We start from the raw sequence: 18,920 nt of genomic DNA on the forward strand, positions 1-18,920 counted from the left end.
GAAAATTACATCACTATTTTGCATAGCAGAATTTAAACTTTTAAACACCTTCCTCTGAAGCATGTTTTGTTGACTACTGTCCTGAGACACCACTAGGGCCAGATTATTTTCACCAGTTTCCCTGAGATTTCTCTAGTCTTCAGTGCCAGATAGAGAGTATTTATCTCCTGTGAGCAATGATTTGATGACAGCACTGAGTAGTCTTAAAGGTGTATTTCTTTGTAAAAGTCACAAAAGTGGAACTTCTAGGAATATATGTCCCAAGACTAAAACAACTTTGAAGAACTGCTGCCATGAACCTTTTCCCAATGACCAGTGACTCAAAGTTTTACAAAAGCTTGATGAGTGACCTTTGACATCACAAAAGCCATGACTGGCCTCAGTGGGTTTTGGTCTTTGTTTGATTGGTGGTTTTTCTTTTTAAATATTTCCTTTTTAAATTTTTTATGACAGTTAAAATTTTCAGCCACAAAAAAAGTAATTAGGTTCCCAAAGAAGTCAAACATACATTCAAGGAAATATTGCAAATATAAGGAATCATAACAACAAAACCAAAAAGTCATCCTTTAAAACTTTGGAGGAAAGAAAGGTTTGAGTTTTTTAATCCAGAAAACAGAGAACATTTTATTTCATCATGATAAAAGTTATACAATACTCTGCACATTACTTTTCTTCTTCAGCAAGCCAAAAACTGGACTGGGAAACCCTCAGAAATTTATCATTGTGTTATACTGCATTTTACTCTCTTGAGGATATGGAAAGCAAGCATTACAGAGATCTCTCATTTTTTAACCAAAATATATTGTTCTGCAGTTACTGCTCATCAATGTGTTTTATGTCCTCAGAAACAACAATCTTTTTCTCTACTTACCATAATCAAGGCCCTTTTTTTATTATTGCTGTAGTAAGTAATACACATTTTTCAGTTTGATATTTTTCCTGGATCTGTCTTTATATGACCAACTTAGGCAAAAGTGTCCTCGGTAAGTATTGAAATGCATACTTTATGTTCAAGGTTTTAACAAAACCACAGCAAGCTTTTATGTCTGCATAAGAGAGAGGACACAAAGTGTTGGCAATGCAAGCATAAGGAAACCTAAAACACAGGCACTTAACTAAGAATGTAGTTAGTTAGGAATACCAAACAAAATAACATACCAGGAAGGAAAAAAACTATGAGGAAGAAAAATTTCTATGCACGGACATAATATTCTCCCAAAGTGTATTCTGGTGTCTCTATTGATAATTATCTCATCAGGCTTACTTTGCCTGAATTGAGGAATATGAATAGATTTCCTACCAGCAAGGCTGACTGACCTCATTTCCAGAAAGGCACCGAGAATCTCTGGTCCTCTGTGTTTTGACAGAAGAAATATTAAGCTAAAATATATCACCTTCAGAAAACGAGCCATGGATATGGGCAACTGAGAGTCTCCAGGATGAAAGCTGTTTGTAATTGGAAACTGTGCTCTGCAGCAGTTTACACCATGTGGTGCTGGACAGTCAGGCACCCAATGAACCCAAACTCTTCCAGGCAGCTTGGCTCCAAGTGATTATTGAAGAATGCTGGAGACCTGGATTTAAACAAACTGGAATATCCTTAGAGGAAGGACAGAGCAGTTAAATGCCCCACCAGACACATGAAAGCACTCAGAGATACAAGGGCATAGCAAACACTCCCACCCTTGAGAACAAAGGGATTGCATTTTCAGTTACAAATCTGTTATAGGAAAACACAAACTGAGAAAATTTCAGCGATTACATGCACACACTCTCTAGAGCATTCAGTAAATGTGATCAATACACCTTCTGTTGCATTAAAGGAAGCCAACAGACAAATGTCTGGTCTCAAAGAGTATGTGAATTACAATTGCCAGAGTCCCTGCTGAAGAGCAGAGTCTGAGGAATCTAATTCCTTCTGTAAGCATAGGGTGGTCAGGGAAGAAAATGCCTCAGCAGTATTATCAATTTAAAAAGCAGTTCTGGGGACTAGAGAGGATTTTGTTTAATGCCAAAGGAATGTTGACTCCTTAGATGTTACAGAAGAACATGTTATAAAGGATACAAAGGTTATTTATAGACCTAGAAAAAGGGCCAAATATATTCTACACGAGTCCTCAGATGAACAGAAATATTGAGTAAACTATTAAGGCTGTCATGTATGACAAAAACACAGGCCAAGTCAAGCAAAAGAATCCATTACAGTACCACAGGAAAAACTGGCCCCAGAGGGGAAAAAAATGCACAAGACCTTTTCACAGAGCGTGTGCATGCAAGCAAATCTATTCACTGTGTTCAGCTCTCTTTTAACAGACTTCAGAAGTCACTGGATTTATTACGTGCTCATTCTCACTAGACATTATATACCTAATGGGTCTCAGTCCAGCATGTGTCTCAGCAGTTATCAGCCATGTAAGGGATTATTTTCATGCATTTAGCATGAATTTTCACAATCAGAAGCAAGCAGCAGTATTATGGGAGACTGTTGCAGTCAAATGGATACTCTGGGGGAAAAGACAACACCCTTCACAGCTGCTTTAGAAGGGATGGAAGAAGCAGAGACCTGGCTGCTGGGCTCTGGGACCACATGAACTCTCCAAGGCAAAATACAGCAGAAAGATTTTTATTTAACAGCCAAACTGTTACTGCTGAATAGCTATGCAGAAAGCCCCAGAAAACTCCTGAGCAGCAGGTTGTTTATATACATTTAAAGTGCTCTATCACATGGCTGTTGCTCTAGCAACAATTATTTTATGTAACATAGCTATACATTATTATTTTTTTTATTACTGAAACTTCTGACAGACGATGAAAAGGGAAAAAATACCTTTTGGGCAATCTCACCAAACCATTTGGAAATGGCTGTTGTTCTGTGCAGAGTCCGTAGCTGCAAGCTCCAAGGAGTTTAATGTAGCTATTGAACAAAGCCAACCTCTGGCAGATGGTTTGGCTTAGAATGGCTACCAAACAACATAACATGTAAATTTTAGGTTGTTCACCTGTCAAACTATGCTTTTTAATTTTCTTTAATTTTCTAGATTATATACAACTGCAGTAGAAAGAACCTGAACTTTCAAAACACTTGCAACAATGGTGGTTTAACGTGGGGGTGAGAATATCATGGGAAGAGGTATTCACAGAACTTAATCACTTCTCCTGCTGGATCCAAACTTTATAGTCTGAACTTCCAGGAATATAAAGGAAACACTTGCTGACAACATGAGAGAAGTTAAAAATATTCACCAGAAGGGCAAACAGGGGATGCAATAACAAGCATGCAGTTTAAAAAGTTACTTTGAACCAGGAGCTTTCTATCTTGTCTAAATTTAAAAAGCCACCCACAGGAAGGACAAGTGAGAAAGAGGAGTTGTAAAACCAGAAAAAAATAAACACACTAAACCCCACTTCACCTCTCTTAAATGTGTGAGCTGTAACAGCAATCAATCACAATACATTTCTCTCTTGGGACTGCCTCTGTGTCCTGGATAGGAGAGCATGGCATCATTATGGTATCATTATGGTATCATTATTATAGGAGAGCAGCACATGTATGGTTAAGTAGCTGAAGCACACCCAAAGGCTACAGTAAACTTCAGACTGATTTTGCAAAAAAATAAATGAAGGCCAAGGCTGAAATTTCAGCCACTGCCTCTGGCCACACATGGCTCACAATCCCTAGAGACACAGGATGAAGCAGGCACAGTGCCGTGACACAGCCTCATATATTGGCACAAGTAGGCAGTGTTTCCAAAATAAAGATGTAGGCAGGAGTCCCATAATCAGAAAAAATAGGAGGGAACAGTTTCAAAAGTGACTTCAGAAGGTAATTTTGTGTCATGTGGACTCCAAAATCACTTGGAAAATATTGCTTCACATCTGCTTGTTCCTGCAGGGGGGTCTGACAGCACCTCTTCCCAGCGCCAGCACTATATCTGCTTTCAGAGACAGAAAAAACATTCGGTGTGCCAGCTTTCTGGAGACAACTTCCCTACCTAAAGGGGCATGAGGCTTGCTGGCTTGCTAAGCTGCTCTCTGCATATGCTTGGGCTGTGTTGAGCCTGCTATGATCCCCTCCTGGCTGACATACCAAGCCATGTACCAAACCACGTCACAAAAGAAGCTTCTTGGTAAAGAAAGGGAATGGTGTGCACAAAGAACCAAAGTTTCACTACCACACTTTCTGGACTTGCAATGGCCCTATGGTCATTCTCTCCCACATCTTACAAAGAAACCATTCAGACTTAAATTATCTTCAAAAATTAGGACAAGGATTAGAGCTTTTGAACACAGTAGAACACTCCCATTTCTAAAATTGTAAAATTGTCATCATTTTAGTTACTGTAAACCCACTATTGTAGCTTCCATATTATTATAGTTACTTGAAATTGAAATAACTAAGACTGTGAAAGAAAAGGGATGTGGCAAAGTAATTGTTTCGCATGGGACTCATATAAGAGAATGCCAACTAATAAACAGTAGGAAAGATGTAAAGAAGCAAATGACTAGACACTCAATTTGCATGTGTAATAACCCACTATATATGCTGTAACCCCACAGATAACATAAAGACACATTGCAAATAGTCTACTCAATTCAGTTTCTTGTTCTCTGTTTTACAGATGCATTTGTAATGGAGATTTAAAAAAATCACATAATATTGCTTTCCAACATGATTTTGTTACTCATAGATAAGAGTGTATTTTACCACAACACAGGAGATGAAGAAAAATCTTTCATTTCATCCTTCAGAAACAGAGCATCTATTATTTCCACATTGTGTGTAATGGTCAGGTAATACTACTGTCCAGTAGCAGGAGAGTTGAGGCAGCCTGTGATTTGCATTCCACAGAAAAATAAAGAGGAAAAAACAGGAGTTTCCTCTCCCCGCTGCTTAGGGGCCCACAGATTGAAGGGATGTATCCCTCAGGCACAGCTAATACATCATGAGGTTGCATAGCTGCAGCAATGCTCTGAGCAGCAATATTACACTAGGTCTGCAACTAGTCATATCAAGGGTGAAATTTGAAGGCAAATTTTTGAGATGTTTTTAAAACTACAATGCATTTCATATGGCTTGCCTAGGTTTTACAGGAGGCTACAGGCTGTTGCTTTAATGACCACACATTCTACTACTGACACTGTCCTCAAAAATCTTCCAGGGTTATGGGTGGTGCTTGAAAGAAGTTGTATCCAGCAGGCAAAAACCACCAGTGAGTATCAGAAGCTTATCTCACGCAAATCCGAGGCTTTTCAAACCACCTCTACTGTCAGAAAATGAACAGGAAATCCAACATATATCACTAAAACTATTCAGGGCACCTCCCCAGAGGAAGAAAAAGATGGAGCTTTAAGCCTTCACCATTATACATTAAAATCAGGGGGGTTTCAGCAGGAGAAAAGATTAAAGCAGCAACCAGCACCTGACTTACTATTCAGGGATTCCCAAAGCATGTTTCAGCCATGCTAATAACCAAAAGAAAAGAACCATAAACACTGACATCAGAGATATTAAAAAATTAATGAGACAGTTTATAACTACAAAACAAATGTGGAGAAGTTGTTTCCTCAGTCATTGCCAGTGTATTCCAATTCCCAAAATGAAGAGTACAGCCACTGAACTAATTTTGTGATTTAATGTTAACTAGTAGAATTGAACAAATTTTCTTTCACTCATATTGGGTTTTCATCCGCATAATAGCTTAATGGTATAGGTGGAGTCAGTGGGTCTGTGTGCAGAGGAAAACTGAGCAATTTGACCATTAAGAGATAAATGATACATTTAATGACTAAATAAAAAAAGAAGCACTTCATATCTGATGAAATGCTTTCAGGTAATTTTTGTAACAAGTATCCTCTGATCTTTCCAGCCATTATAAAATTTAGTTGGTCTTTATATTGAAGCTAATAATGTCCAGGTACCAGGCCCAGAACTCAGTCAAGAAAATAGTTTTACATGGTATGGAGTATTTGTGCATAATTTGTGCTCCCACATTACAGTGTTACACATTATAATGTTCAGGCCAGGGAAAAACAGACAAGCAAACAAGTTCATTTTAAACAGCAGCTAAAGAAAATTAATCTGTTAAACAAGAGTGACATTTGCATCCCTATTTGTTTATGGCAGCAACTGTGGCCTGATATATGTTACTGAGACCTCTGAGGTCTAGGTTGACTTTGACACACAACATCAGGTTCTCTTCTGAATTTCTCAATTAAACCACACAGCAGAAACTCGAAAAAGCATGACTAATTTAAATGCTACACTGCTTAAAATCACCTACCCCTTTAACAGACAAATACTAAATTTCCGCTCCTTCTGTATGATGCAAATTACAAAATAGAATACAACTTTTATATGTACAAGAAACAGGATTTAGCAGAGGCTGCTTCTGTCTTTCAGAGATAAAATTTCCCAAACATATGTTTTCACCTCTCTTCCTCCTGTGATCTGGATATATCTTTCAAGGAACGGGTGTTTGGGTCAAATTCTAAAAACACTCAAACTGGTACACCACACAGTTATTTTAGGGATGTTCTCCCTTACTCAGAAAGCCAGCATCTAGGCTGTATAATCACAACAGCAGTATCACTGTAGTAAAAAGTATCTAATTTGAGGTCAGACCATACATTTCTTCTTTTCATTTTCTTTTTCCTTTTTTTTTCATTCTCTGGAAAGCAGTGACTGTGTCTTGCATTTGTAACTTCTTGTATGTACTCATCAGTAAGTGTTATGGGGCGTATGTTTTATTGTGCTCCCAAAATGTTCTTTAATTTTTGAGCACAACACGTTTTTTACAACTCCTTAACCCTTCTTAGACATCTGCACTCATATTTTGGCACTGCCTGGTTTACATCATAAAACTGAACATAAAAGATGTGTTATAACTCTGCTGAAGAGCTGTTTGCTGCAAGACATTAAAATTCACAAGCACAGACTATCAAAACTTACCATTACTCTTACTAATATTTCAACTTGTCATGTTCCAGGTTTTTACTACTTAAAAAAAAAAACCAACATCTTAATTTACTTGAAAATTACAACAGAGCTGACAAGCTATTGGTAAAGGTTCTTTTACTCAAGTCAGGCAATTTTGACACCTTTTTTAAAAACTGTAAGAAGTAACAGAGTGCGTGTTGGTTACACAGTGAGTGATGGCTACACGTGAGCGCTATTTCCAGAAATCTGCCACTCATTTTGTTAACATGTGAGAGCCATAGATGTGGCTCACGTTTGTGACTCACAATTAAGCGATACTGACCGATTTCTATTATATTTGCTCACAGTGGGTTGACACATTAAAAAGAAAAGTGATGTCAGCATTGAACAGCTTGAATCAAAGACAGAACATAGAGAAACAGACGAAAATGAACACGTAGATTAGGAAGGTAAGTACATACTAAGTACAGATACAATTGTTAATTGAACCAGAAGTTTCCCTTTGGCACTAACCTAAACCAAAGATCTGTCAATAAGAACACACACCCCTGTTAATTCTTAATCCATCAGGTCTTCCAATTTTGCTTTCAATTCTCCGCTCACAAAATCCCCTTTTGTTGCTTCCCATGGCTTGCTCACCCTAACAGCTTGTCACCCTCACATAGTTATGGTTACTCTCAGCCCCTCAAAGGAAGTCCCTTTCCAACACAATGATTTAGCTTTCCTCTTTAGATTTCTGAAGTTGCTCCCCCCTGCCCTAGTGTTTCAGATGGCTGCTACCTGGCTAAGGCAGACGTCCCTTTGCTAACACCCCTCAGCGTTGTCTCCTGCCTGACACTCACCTGTGAGGTTTCAGGGGCATCCAGTCCCCACTCTCAAACCCCACTTTGCTCACTATCTTGGTGAACAAATTCTGGGTTTTCCAGACTCTTACTGTCCTAGGCAACAGCAGAAATGGATATTTCCCTGGTGAGGGAGACCTCTCATGTGGGCTCCCCCGTTATTGCTAACCTCAAACTTCAAAGCCTCAGCTTTGGAGGTCCAAAACTCCATTGAAAAACTTATGGACGGCCCAGTACCTGTGCAATATCAAAGACTGAACTGCTGGACTCAAAGCAAACTCCAGTGACTCATCTGCTCAATGCAGTCTGATGTCAGACATTATTTGCTTTGCTCAAAGTGGTACCCATCATCAGCACAGCCTCTTCCCACAGCACCAGAGAGACGTTCTGAGCGTCCTCTGCTGCCTGTGTGATCAATAAGGTCACCATCCACCCAGGAAAAGCCACACATCACACGTGTGTACATCAAATCTACTCTCAGTGTATGTTCTGGGCACAGCTGATCTAGCCAGGAATGGCAGATCCAACTTGCTATACATGATACTGAAGTTAACTTGTCACACAGCTGCACTCACCCCCACAGCTGAGTCAATTAATGAAGCTCTGTATACACCAAAATGCTTGTGTTGCTAATCACATTGACACTCTAGACAGCAATGATCAAGTAAAGAAGTTCCTCGTGTCTTGTTCTTACTGAGTCTCTTGAAAATTCTAGCATACTCCACCTTTTACTTTTGTGATGTGTGCTTACAACTTTCTGGGTTTTTTTATTTGTTTGTTTATTCAGAAAAATTCTCTTGTACCCAAATTCTTTCCTGCAGATTATTATTCTCTCCAAGGCAGCGGACAACTCGAGAAGGAACAGGGCTACACAGAACCTCACAACTTGACAAATCCTAGCTCTTCCTCAGGCATGCATCAGTGTCAATGCCTATGTCTGTATCTCACACCTGCATCTTCTTCTGAAAGGAAACATTCTGTGAGTCCCACACTTATGTCCCACACTCCCTAAATCTTCCCTTGATACATTTCTCCCCACCAAAAGAAAGAAAAAGAAACAGAAAAAGGTGTTGTGCACATGGGGATCTGGTAGTGTCTGCCAAATACAAAATAACCATCCTGGGTCTCACTTGAAGCAATGAGGGTTAGTCAAACGTAATTTGTGGATGAGGGAAAGAAATAATCTTCTATGTCTTAGCTCTTCTAACAAACTCACAACAATTCTACAGTTTATTGTAACTGAGCACAAATATTGCTCCATTGCTAAGTAAATCTCCAAACAAATCAGTTACAGGGTATTTTGTCTGGTATTGCTCCCAGGCATCAGACCACCTAACAAAAAGTACGATTTAAAGCACTAAGTTTTTCTCAGTTTCCATAAGCAATACCCAAGGACACTTAAATACCTTGGGAATAAGGCACATCATCTCAGTCAGCACCACTCCTGCTCCACAAGTGGAGTGTTTTAGCAGCTTTGTGACGAATGTGCCCACACCTGACCCCTGGATTGGCCAGCTGAGAGATGCCTCTCTCATCAGACAGGGAACACCCTAGCATCTGCGGAAGTCTCTCTCTGCTAGGCATCCTTCCATAATCAATCAGCATAACCCAATGAGAAAGCAAGCAAAAGAAAGAAAATTTTCTTTTCAAACCTCACACTCTTCTGTTCTTAATAAATTTTGAAACTAATCTGAAGGTCTCACTGTCTGAGACTCAAATATTTCTCTTCAAGAATTTAATTTTCAACCCTGTCCCACTCCTTCTGGCATATGGCTCAGTCTAAGTTTTCCAGCTGTAAATCACAGCCAGGGATGACTTTCAACAGCACTGTACCTTTACACTTAACAAAGCAGGACCAGATGGTTCTCCAGGGTCTTACAGGTTACCAAAGTTCTCCTGCAGAGGTCAGCTCAGCCTTTCATATTTGCAGAGATAATTTGGTTTCTATGCTGTTTATTCTTTCCTCTGAGGACCCAGGGTACAGCAGAGAGTTTTCTGACAATGAAATTATTAACTTTTGTTGTTACTCTTCAAAATGCCTTGTCTTCTTCGTGAAGGGGGTGGAGGGGTCTGGCTGCCTAGGCTGTGTGATGGCTCACTTGCCAAAGCTTTGCTTTTTGACATTTGACAGACAGAAGAGAGCTGCAAGACTGGAGGGTGACAAGAACAATCCACACATCACTGAAAAAGCCACCTATAAATGAAATTACTTGCGGAAAGTATCAGAATCTTGTTTTTTATCCCTGTGAGACCACTGCTTTATCTGTATTTTAAAGAGAAGCAAATGGAGCAAAATGAAGGGATAATTAAGGGAAGAAAAATGGGAGGGAGAAAACCAAACAAAGCCTGAAATATCTGATCAGTACATGATAAAATTGGACAGCATTTACATAGAACTTTAAGGAAAACACATCTATGTGTCTTCCAAAAGATTTTGAGATGAACACTTCACAACAGACTTTATACTCAGGATTAAAATATTAGTCATTATTTAAATTAAATTGGAACTTAGTTTTGCTTTTTTTTTTTTTTTAAACCAAAAATTGATTGTTTCTACATGAAAACTTTTCACACCTTTTGTGAAAAAACAGAAACTGAGTGGTGGGCTATTACAAACTCCTCAGGACACTGCATTTCAGAATAATTTTGGGTGAAAATTTAGAAGTAATTTTAGGATTTCATTCAAAAATGGGTTCAGATCTAGAATCCAGCAAAAGAAAAGTCTGGGTTTCTGTTTAGCCAATATGCCAAGCTCTTGCAGAGGCTGAGTCACAGGCTGCTGGTCCTGCTCTTATACTGGGTCAGGGTGAGACAAGTGCAATTTCCTGAATCCAAAAACTCAGTATTTTTTGGCCTCTATATTAATCATAGTAAAATGTAAGAGCAAATAAAAAACAAATATTATATGTTTAGTGCACAATCACAGCTGTAGATCGTACATATATGTAACCTTATCCCAGCTAGGCTCTATTTTTATGAATTTGGAAAGAATGTATTTTTCCCATTAAAAATGGCAAATGAATAGACTTTCTTGTAACTGGACATACTGTCATAATTTTTCTACACTAAATTCATTCAGTCTGCAGTTCATGCATTAAACAGTGATTTGGCAAAGTGCTTTTGAGCTCATATTATTGAGAATCAATTTACCTTCAGCACCTAAGTAACAAGAGTCACTGAAAATTCTCACTTCAATATCTGCTTATTCACAACTCTTGCCCTGAAAATTTGTAATCATGGCAGATTTCAAACCGTGACTGAAAAATATTTCTCTGTTAGGTAGCAGCTTTTCTTCATACCTTCTTAGTCCCCTTTCTACAAGCAAAGGAACAAGAAGCCTTTACTGCTCTCTGCAGCACAGGAAACAGACATCACACTTTCACATGTGAATACTTGTGGAAGAAAGAGTTTATTTTCTCTATCAGGTGTTTTTGCAGAAACAACACAGGACTCCCCAGATACTCTCACAGTAGCCAGAACAAATAAAACTAGCTACATCTTCTGGATGTGGGACAACAAAAGGAATATGCAACACTTCTGTGTCAAGAGAAAGTTTAAACTGAAACTAGGTACTGATGTAGGTAACTTTGCTTTAGTCTTTCATATGATTAGCATTTTTTCTGTTTTGGTTGAAAGGATGCTTCTGGCAAGGTCTGCATGCCCTAGAAAATCAAAACATGACCAAGTTCTAAGGTTTTCTAACCTCTTTTTACCACTGTATCTCCCCGAGTCATTACATGCTCCAGAATTTTCTTTCCAACTACTAATTTTGAAAGATAAACTAATTAGAAAACTGATTAGGAGTACTGAATCATGAGCTCTTTCGCCTGCTGCTCAAAGTCTGTATGATGGAGGTTTTCATACTTTTTTGCAGTTAACACTGAGAATTAGTTTACGTGACGGATAATTAGACTCATTAGAGTCTGCAGCTTAATACTTGAGCCTTCTCCAATTTTCCTGTGTGACCTTATTTAAATTACTAAAATCACTTCTGTTTTCCACCATTAAAAAACAAATAAACAAACAAACTAAAACTCCCACCACTTCCACTACCAAAAATACCCAACAATAAAATCTTTCCCTACTCATTCTCTGTATATCTTACCTGTATGATGTTTCAATTTTAAGTCTGTGGACAGATATGGCCTTGGTTATCATTAAATTTTCTATGAGATACTGCATACATATAGCCCCCTCTTCCCAAATGCAGAATAAAAGTGTATCATATTAACATCTAGCTGTACACTGAGGCCAGAAGTCGTACACATCAATTTCTTCCTTGTGTTAGCAGTTCCATAAGATTTGGAGCCCACCTGCCGCAAAATAACCTGCACAGAAAATTTGCTGAAAATTTATCATTTAAAGATAAAACTGTTTTTAAAAACAGAGACTTGTCTAAATGGCATGTATCTGTTAGTACAGCTTTCACTGCATCAAAGTTACTATGTTGTCATTCCACATAGTCAAGGACTTCCAACACTGTACAGCACTGGAGGCAGAAGCAGTGAGAAGTCAAATCTGGGGGTAAACAAATGCAGAAAGTGAGAGTCCTGCAGAGCAGGGAAACTCCTAAGCTTGGTTTCCACTCAGGCTACCTGCACTGCTGATGCTGCTCCTGAATGGCTCCTTTTAATAACTAACCCAGGGTAGTGTGTGTGCAAGTACAGTACTAATTATTCTCAGCCTTTTCGTTCCTTAAGCAAAATCTTCAGACCTGAAAATAAGATCCTTGAGAAAATGGCTTCATTTGAAATTAGTATGATGCTCAAGCTTTCAAGGATTTATGTTGGATATTCTGTACTCACAGACAATTTAACACAGATAGTTTGGGCACAGAGTACAATTTCTCTTTAGTGATTAGAGTGTCTTTTATTTCCCTTTTAGCTTGCAAGGCACTTAAAATATTTCTTTTAGCAAGGTAAAAGAAAAACCACACAAACAATTTAAAAACAACAGCCCAATTAATCTTCATTCAGATGAAGGATTCTGTAAAATGTAATATTTAGACAGGCTTAATGGATTCTGAAAGAACCAAGATTCAGGAAAAAAAAGCCAAACTTATTTTAGTCCCTGTTTTTCCAGTGTAGCAGCTAGTTTCTTACTGCAGAGACCCAAAAATTTAGGGGACAGTTTTTAAGGAGACATCCAGGGATTTAGCAATGCCACTTTGTCAAGGCTAAATCTCCCAAAACCGCATGTCTAGCTGAGAGGATCAGCTAATGTATGCCATAATTTTATACAGACAGCCCTGGAGTCTCTTGCTGCTGAATTATTTATTAGTGAGACTAGTTGTTTGTCAAGGCAGATAATGGGGAAAATGTTCCCTGGAAAAAATAGATTACATTCATGCTTTTAGTTAAAAGAGTATCTCACTCTATACATTCAATGATATTTTTATTCTCTGAAGTTGAAAAATATTTAATAGCTGGTCTTAATAGGCTAAAGAATACTTTTAAGACTGAAAGAGCTCAAAAGATGTATTTAAACTGAGGAATAGTCTGTTTTGGTAAAGAATTCTGAAATTATGTGCTTTTGGAAATCTACCTAAGTACACCATTTTCCCGAAGAAGTAATGATTTTTTGATGAAAAAAGATAATATTCTCATGCCAAAAAGATTTCAGCTTTTGTTACTGACAGTGACAAAAAAGAAAAAAAAAGGACGTCGGACAGATCAGTGAACTCGATGGCCTTAAATATACGGAAGAGGAACTTTAGTAAGACATGCTGCTTTCATGTCCAGGCACCTCCGAAGCAGCACGTCTTTCCCAACAATTCCCTTGACAAGGCCTCAACATTCACCCCAAATAAATCCCCAGACGGACAGTGAAACCCAGTGTCACTCTAGAGACACATCTTTCACTGTACCACAGAGGGCAGCCCGATGTTACTGAGGGAAGGATACTGAATTACAAACCCTGCCTAGGCAGAAATTCGTGTGGGTATTGACCAATGCCTGTGGTAACATCCAGCTTTAGAATGCAGTCTATCATTTGCTCTCTGATCTGGTTTTGGATGAAGCCAGTGGAAAAACTCCTGCCAACTCCATTGGCAACTAAATCAAGTCATAGATGGAATGATACAGAATTTCTAACAAATTTCAAAAGCATGGGGAAACAAGTAGGCAAAACCAAGATTATTTCTGACTGCCAGTTAAAAGAATAAGAGATACCCTTAAAAGTTACCTTTTTAATCAAAACCTGTAAAGTCAAAACTAAACTACAAGCATTAGTAGCATATTTATATATTAGGCAATATGTCAGAAATAAGGTTTAGCTATATAAACTTGTCATTATGGGAACTATGAATACAGGCTAGAGCTGGATCTGCACTGAACAACAGAAATGATAAGTGTATTTTTGGATTGCTTCTGTCTGCCAATATCAGTAAAACAGTTACAGCAAGGATGGAAGCAGAAATCTTCAGTAACTTTCAGATAGGCTCAGGGAACTAAAGAGTGAGGTCCACTGGGAAAATGCTCTTGAAGGTGATGGGGTCTATCAGTACTGGTCAATCTTTAAGCACCACCTTCTAAGGGCACAGGAGCAGGCAATTCCTAGATGTTGAAAATCCAACAGACAAGGCAGAATGCCAGCTTGGCTGACCAGGTAAAGCAAAAAAGGAAGGTGCATGTTCAGCAGAAGCAAGGTCAGATGATATGGGAGGGATACAAACATGCTGCTCACCACTGTAGGGAGAAAATTCGAGTGCCCAAAGCTTAACTGGAGTTGAAGAATGGCCAGGACTGTGTGGGGCAGTGAAAAGAGCTTCTTTAAGTCCACTAGTGGCAAAAGGCAATGTAAAAACAACATTGGCCCATTACAGGACGAGGTCGGTAACCTCACAATTAGGGGTGTATACAAGGCAGAGCTGTTTGGTGCTGTGATTCTTGGGGCTGTCCTGTGCAGGGCTAAGATTTGGACTCAACGATCCTTGTGGGTCCCTTCCAACTCAGAATATTCTCTGAATCTGTTGTAATTTCTGTGATTCTGTGACACAGAACTGGAGCTCTAATGTTGTAATGCTGAGTTAGAAGAAAAGACTGTCTCCAGAGAAAAAATGGGGTGGGAGGGCTAGGGGGAGGGAATGTCATCATCCTACACCTACTCAGTGGCTATCTCTTAGGCACAGGCAAATTTACCAGTTGCCTAAGGCAGGAGGCTGCCAGAAGTCAACGAGAAAAAATGGAAAATATTAGAATGTGGATCCTGGAATACTGACAGAACAAGAAATGATGGAAAATATTAGGTGGTGGTTCCTGCTATGGGAGACAGGAGACCTTGGTAGGGATAAGGTTCTAAGGATCTCTGATCCTCCTACAAGGCAAGAATAATAACCCTGGCTCCCTCTATATACCCCCTCTATTTTCTCTACTCCATGCTACTGAGAGGCTTCAGCGGCCTCTGAGGGATCCTTTACCCAGTGGATAATAAGTGCCACTTTCAACTGGAAATAAATTTGAGCACATGCTGATCTTTAGACTGAGCAGCAGCCTCTGGAAGTACACTCATAAAATACCTAGAATATAATAACAGGAGACAGTGTAGCTGTTTAAAAATACTATAACAGAACAACCAATTTAGTTATTAATCTGTTCCTGGAAACAGAGAACTACCGTCATAGCTTCTGCTTTCCAGATGACTGCTCTAATCAGACCCTGTAAGTCAGAATGAACTCCATTTTTCCCTGTGATCCTTACTTTCTTCATTAAGCTGAAAATCAGTATGAATTAATCAACCCTTAACCTATTCATGCCAGGAGAAAAAAATAATTCATAGAAAAGAATTTGTTTTCTCTAGAGTCTCTAATTCAGCCATATTAGGCCTTGAGAGGTAGCGGAGCTTCACAGAAAGCTCTCTTCTCACACTCAGGCAAATTCTCCCCTAACTCAACAGCTGCTTGCTGTGCCACACGCCGTGAAGTTCAACAAGGTCCACTGTGTCCGTTTCTCTTCCAGCATATGATCCATCTCTTTAAAGTGAGCACTTTACCAGAACCCCAGAGACTGAGAGCATCCACACCTGTTTTTTTTTCTTGTCACTCAGAATTCAAAAAAATCCTGATTTAGGCAAGGAAATCCTTGACCACAGCTGGGTGGGAGGATACTTAGTGAAAATGAAAAGAGATCGGGCAGGTATAGAGCATTTCTCTCCCCTATGTGATCTCCAAGCATACAGCAATCAGGAATTTAGGGTTTTCTTAAAGCAGAGGTTGCATCCAGATCACCATGTCTAATAGCATCTGATAAAGATGTGAACAACTCTGCAAGTCCCCTCTTGTATGGATCACATTAAGCTATAACTCTGCTCTCTGATGCCACTTCTAGTATTAACTACATATTTTCATATCTTAGGGCTGAGTTACTCCCTTTTGATTGCACTAGCAAAACCTACAACCATTTGAAAGCAGATGCCATTTGGATTTGAAAGAATATACATGTTGCCTCTAACACCAGAAACTGAGACATCTACAATCACAAAAAGCATTATGATCATAGATGTTAGTTCAACTCTTATTTGCCCAAAACACCACCACCAATGGCACTGCACAAGACTTTCAAACAGAGAAATCTTAAAAACTTTGTGTAGCCTACTAGAGAGTGGTCAGTGGTGTTACAAAATTCAGATTTTTTTTTTTTTAAGCTTTTAGGGAACTGCACTGTGGAATAAACACAGAGATCATTTGCAGAAGAGCACTGTGAATATCACTGCATAAATCAATTCTCCCTTTCTACACCTTGACACCATTTGTAGTCAGAGGATGGCATGGTGCAGTTGACACACCTGAAGGACAGGATGCCATCCAGAGGCACCTGGACAAGCTCAAGTCATGTGCCCTTAGGAACCTCATGAGATTTAATAAGATCAAGTACAAGGTGCTGCACCTGGGTCAGGGCAACTCGCAGTATCAATGCAGGCTGGGGGATGAACAGATCAAGAAGTGGGAAGGGGACTTGGGGTGCTGGTGGATGAGACGCTGGATATGAGCTGACAATGTGCACTCACAGCTCAAAAAGCCAAATGTGTCCTGGGCTGTGTCAAAAGCAGTGTGGCCAGCACGTCAAAGGAGAGAATTCTATCTTTTCACTTCACTCTGGTGAGTTCCCATCCAGCTGTGGGGTCCTAAATACAGGGACATGGAGCTGTTGAGCAAGTCCAGAGGACGATCACCAAGATGATCAGAGGGATGGAGCACCTCTCCTATGAGGAAAGGCTGAGAGAATTGGGATTGTTCAGCTTGGAAAAGAGAAGACTTTCTAGGTGACCTAATTGGGACCTTCCAGTATCTGAAGGGAGCATAAAAGAAAGATGGAAAGATATTTACAAGGGCCTGTGGCAACAGGACAAGGAGGAAACTGACAGAAAGTAGGTTTAGATTAGATATTAGGAAAAAATTATTTACTGTGAGGATGGTGAGGCACTGAAACAGATTTCCTAGAAAAGTTGTGGATCCCTGGAAGTGTTCAAGGGCAGGCTGTATGGGGCTGTGAGTAACCTGGTCTAATGAAAGGTGTCCCTGCCCATTAAAGGGGACTTGGAACTGTATAATTTTTAAGGTCCCTTCCAACCCAAACCTTTCCATGATGAACTCTCTCTCACCTCTAAAATAAACTGAAGTAATTTAAGGGAGAAGTTGTTTCCAATTATGTTTCTGTTTTGCCAGTAAAACCAGCTTTTCTTCTCTGGCAAAATTCTAAGGCATCACAGGCAGATTGCATGTGTTTATCTCAGACATAGAGAGTGCCATGCATAGGCTGGGTGTTGGGTGAACATTCCATAGCACTCAGCTTGTGCAGGCTGCTTTCATTAACCCAGTGTTCCACTTTATAATCTGCCTAAAAATAGCTATTTGATGTAATTGTCAGGTTTTTCAATAGAAAAGGATGGAGCAATTCTCCCAATTGAACCAGCTATTTTTCTTTCACTTACCTTTCAGAAGGGTGTTGACTTCCTCTGATTCTAGCCTATGTAAACTTTTTTGAGAACCCATTTTATATGGAAACAATCTGAGCATTAAAAGCAGCTCTTCTTTAGATTTTTGGGGAGTTGGAATTTCAGTCACTAGCAATCCTGCATGCAAAACATCTTTGAATGCATGATTACATCTTTCTACAGGCCTTCCTCTAATGGGAAATCAGTGTTCCATTTACAGCAGAAGGGCTAAAATGGTTTAAAATTTAAAGAGTTATCATGAATTACTCCACAACAACACAAATGAAATACAAAATCTACTTTCTAGCATCTCCCTCATCTACAGTGCTAATGTACCAAAAAATTACCTGTCAGACAATTTACCAGGGAAAGTGCCCTATCAAGATCTTCTGAAGATACACATGGCAAATAAAGGCAATTTTCAGCAAGAACCAGATTGTAACAGGTGTGGGCAAGCAAACAATCACTCGAACAGGTGGGTGGTGTGGGGGAAAGGAGGAGGTAGGGAGTAAGTATTGAAACCCTGCCACTTGTCCTTTATCTTGTACAGCATGCATAAGGGCCTTTTGTAATTCTACTTCCAGCACATGTATAGATGAAGAAAGGAAAGAAAGAGAAATATCTCTCTGCCACTTTTAAGTATTATGGTGTTTAACAGATTTTGTATGAAGGAACAAGTACCATCTGTACCCAACTTTGTAGAATTTGAACTAAAATGTGAAAAAAGACCTTATTTTCAGATCAAAACCACTTAAATTTTCAAGGGCAGCCAGTGATCATGTTAACTTATTTAGCAAAGATACCTTGTGAGCAAGCAGGTAACACAGCTACAGAGATATCCTTGGCCTGGCAGGTTCCACCAGAGAAAGTGTCTGACATGCTGCCAGCAAGAGAGGGGAAATAAGAGTTGTTTCAGCTCTTTACTCTGATTTCATTCTTTCCATCAAAACTCGCACCACCTGTGTCGTATTGTTTATTTTGCCAGACCTTAATTTGTTTTTTTTTCTGTGCCCTCATTTGCACTGCCACACATTCTACGCACACCCACCCCCGATTCAACTTTCGCTTTTTGCTCGGTGCTAAACTAAAGTAGATGTACTGAAATCAAGCCACTCTCCATGGTATCTGAAAAGTCATGGGAGTTAGGTGAAGACATTTTTAAAAAGGGTGAAAAGGTGGATCTTGGGAACTACCAACCTCTCAGCCTCCTC

The 18,920-nt window shown here is 39.4% G+C and overlaps 1 long non-coding RNA gene across 2 annotated transcripts in view; it reads right to left on the minus strand.

The window, feature by feature from the left end:
- LOC138105754 (uncharacterized) overlaps positions 1–17,978 on the minus strand; it is a 30,678-nt gene extending 12,700 nt beyond the window's left edge. For both annotated transcript variants that reach the window (XR_011148662.1, XR_011148663.1), the window contains exon 1: positions 17,707–17,978. This is a non-coding gene — a long non-coding RNA (uncharacterized lncRNA). The remainder of the gene's footprint in view (positions 1–17,706) is intronic.
- Between the last annotated feature and the right edge of the window lie 942 nt (positions 17,979–18,920).

Source organism: Aphelocoma coerulescens, chromosome 2, assembly GCF_041296385.1.
Source record: "Aphelocoma coerulescens isolate FSJ_1873_10779 chromosome 2, UR_Acoe_1.0, whole genome shotgun sequence".
Taxonomy (NCBI): domain Eukaryota; kingdom Metazoa; phylum Chordata; class Aves; order Passeriformes; family Corvidae; genus Aphelocoma; species Aphelocoma coerulescens.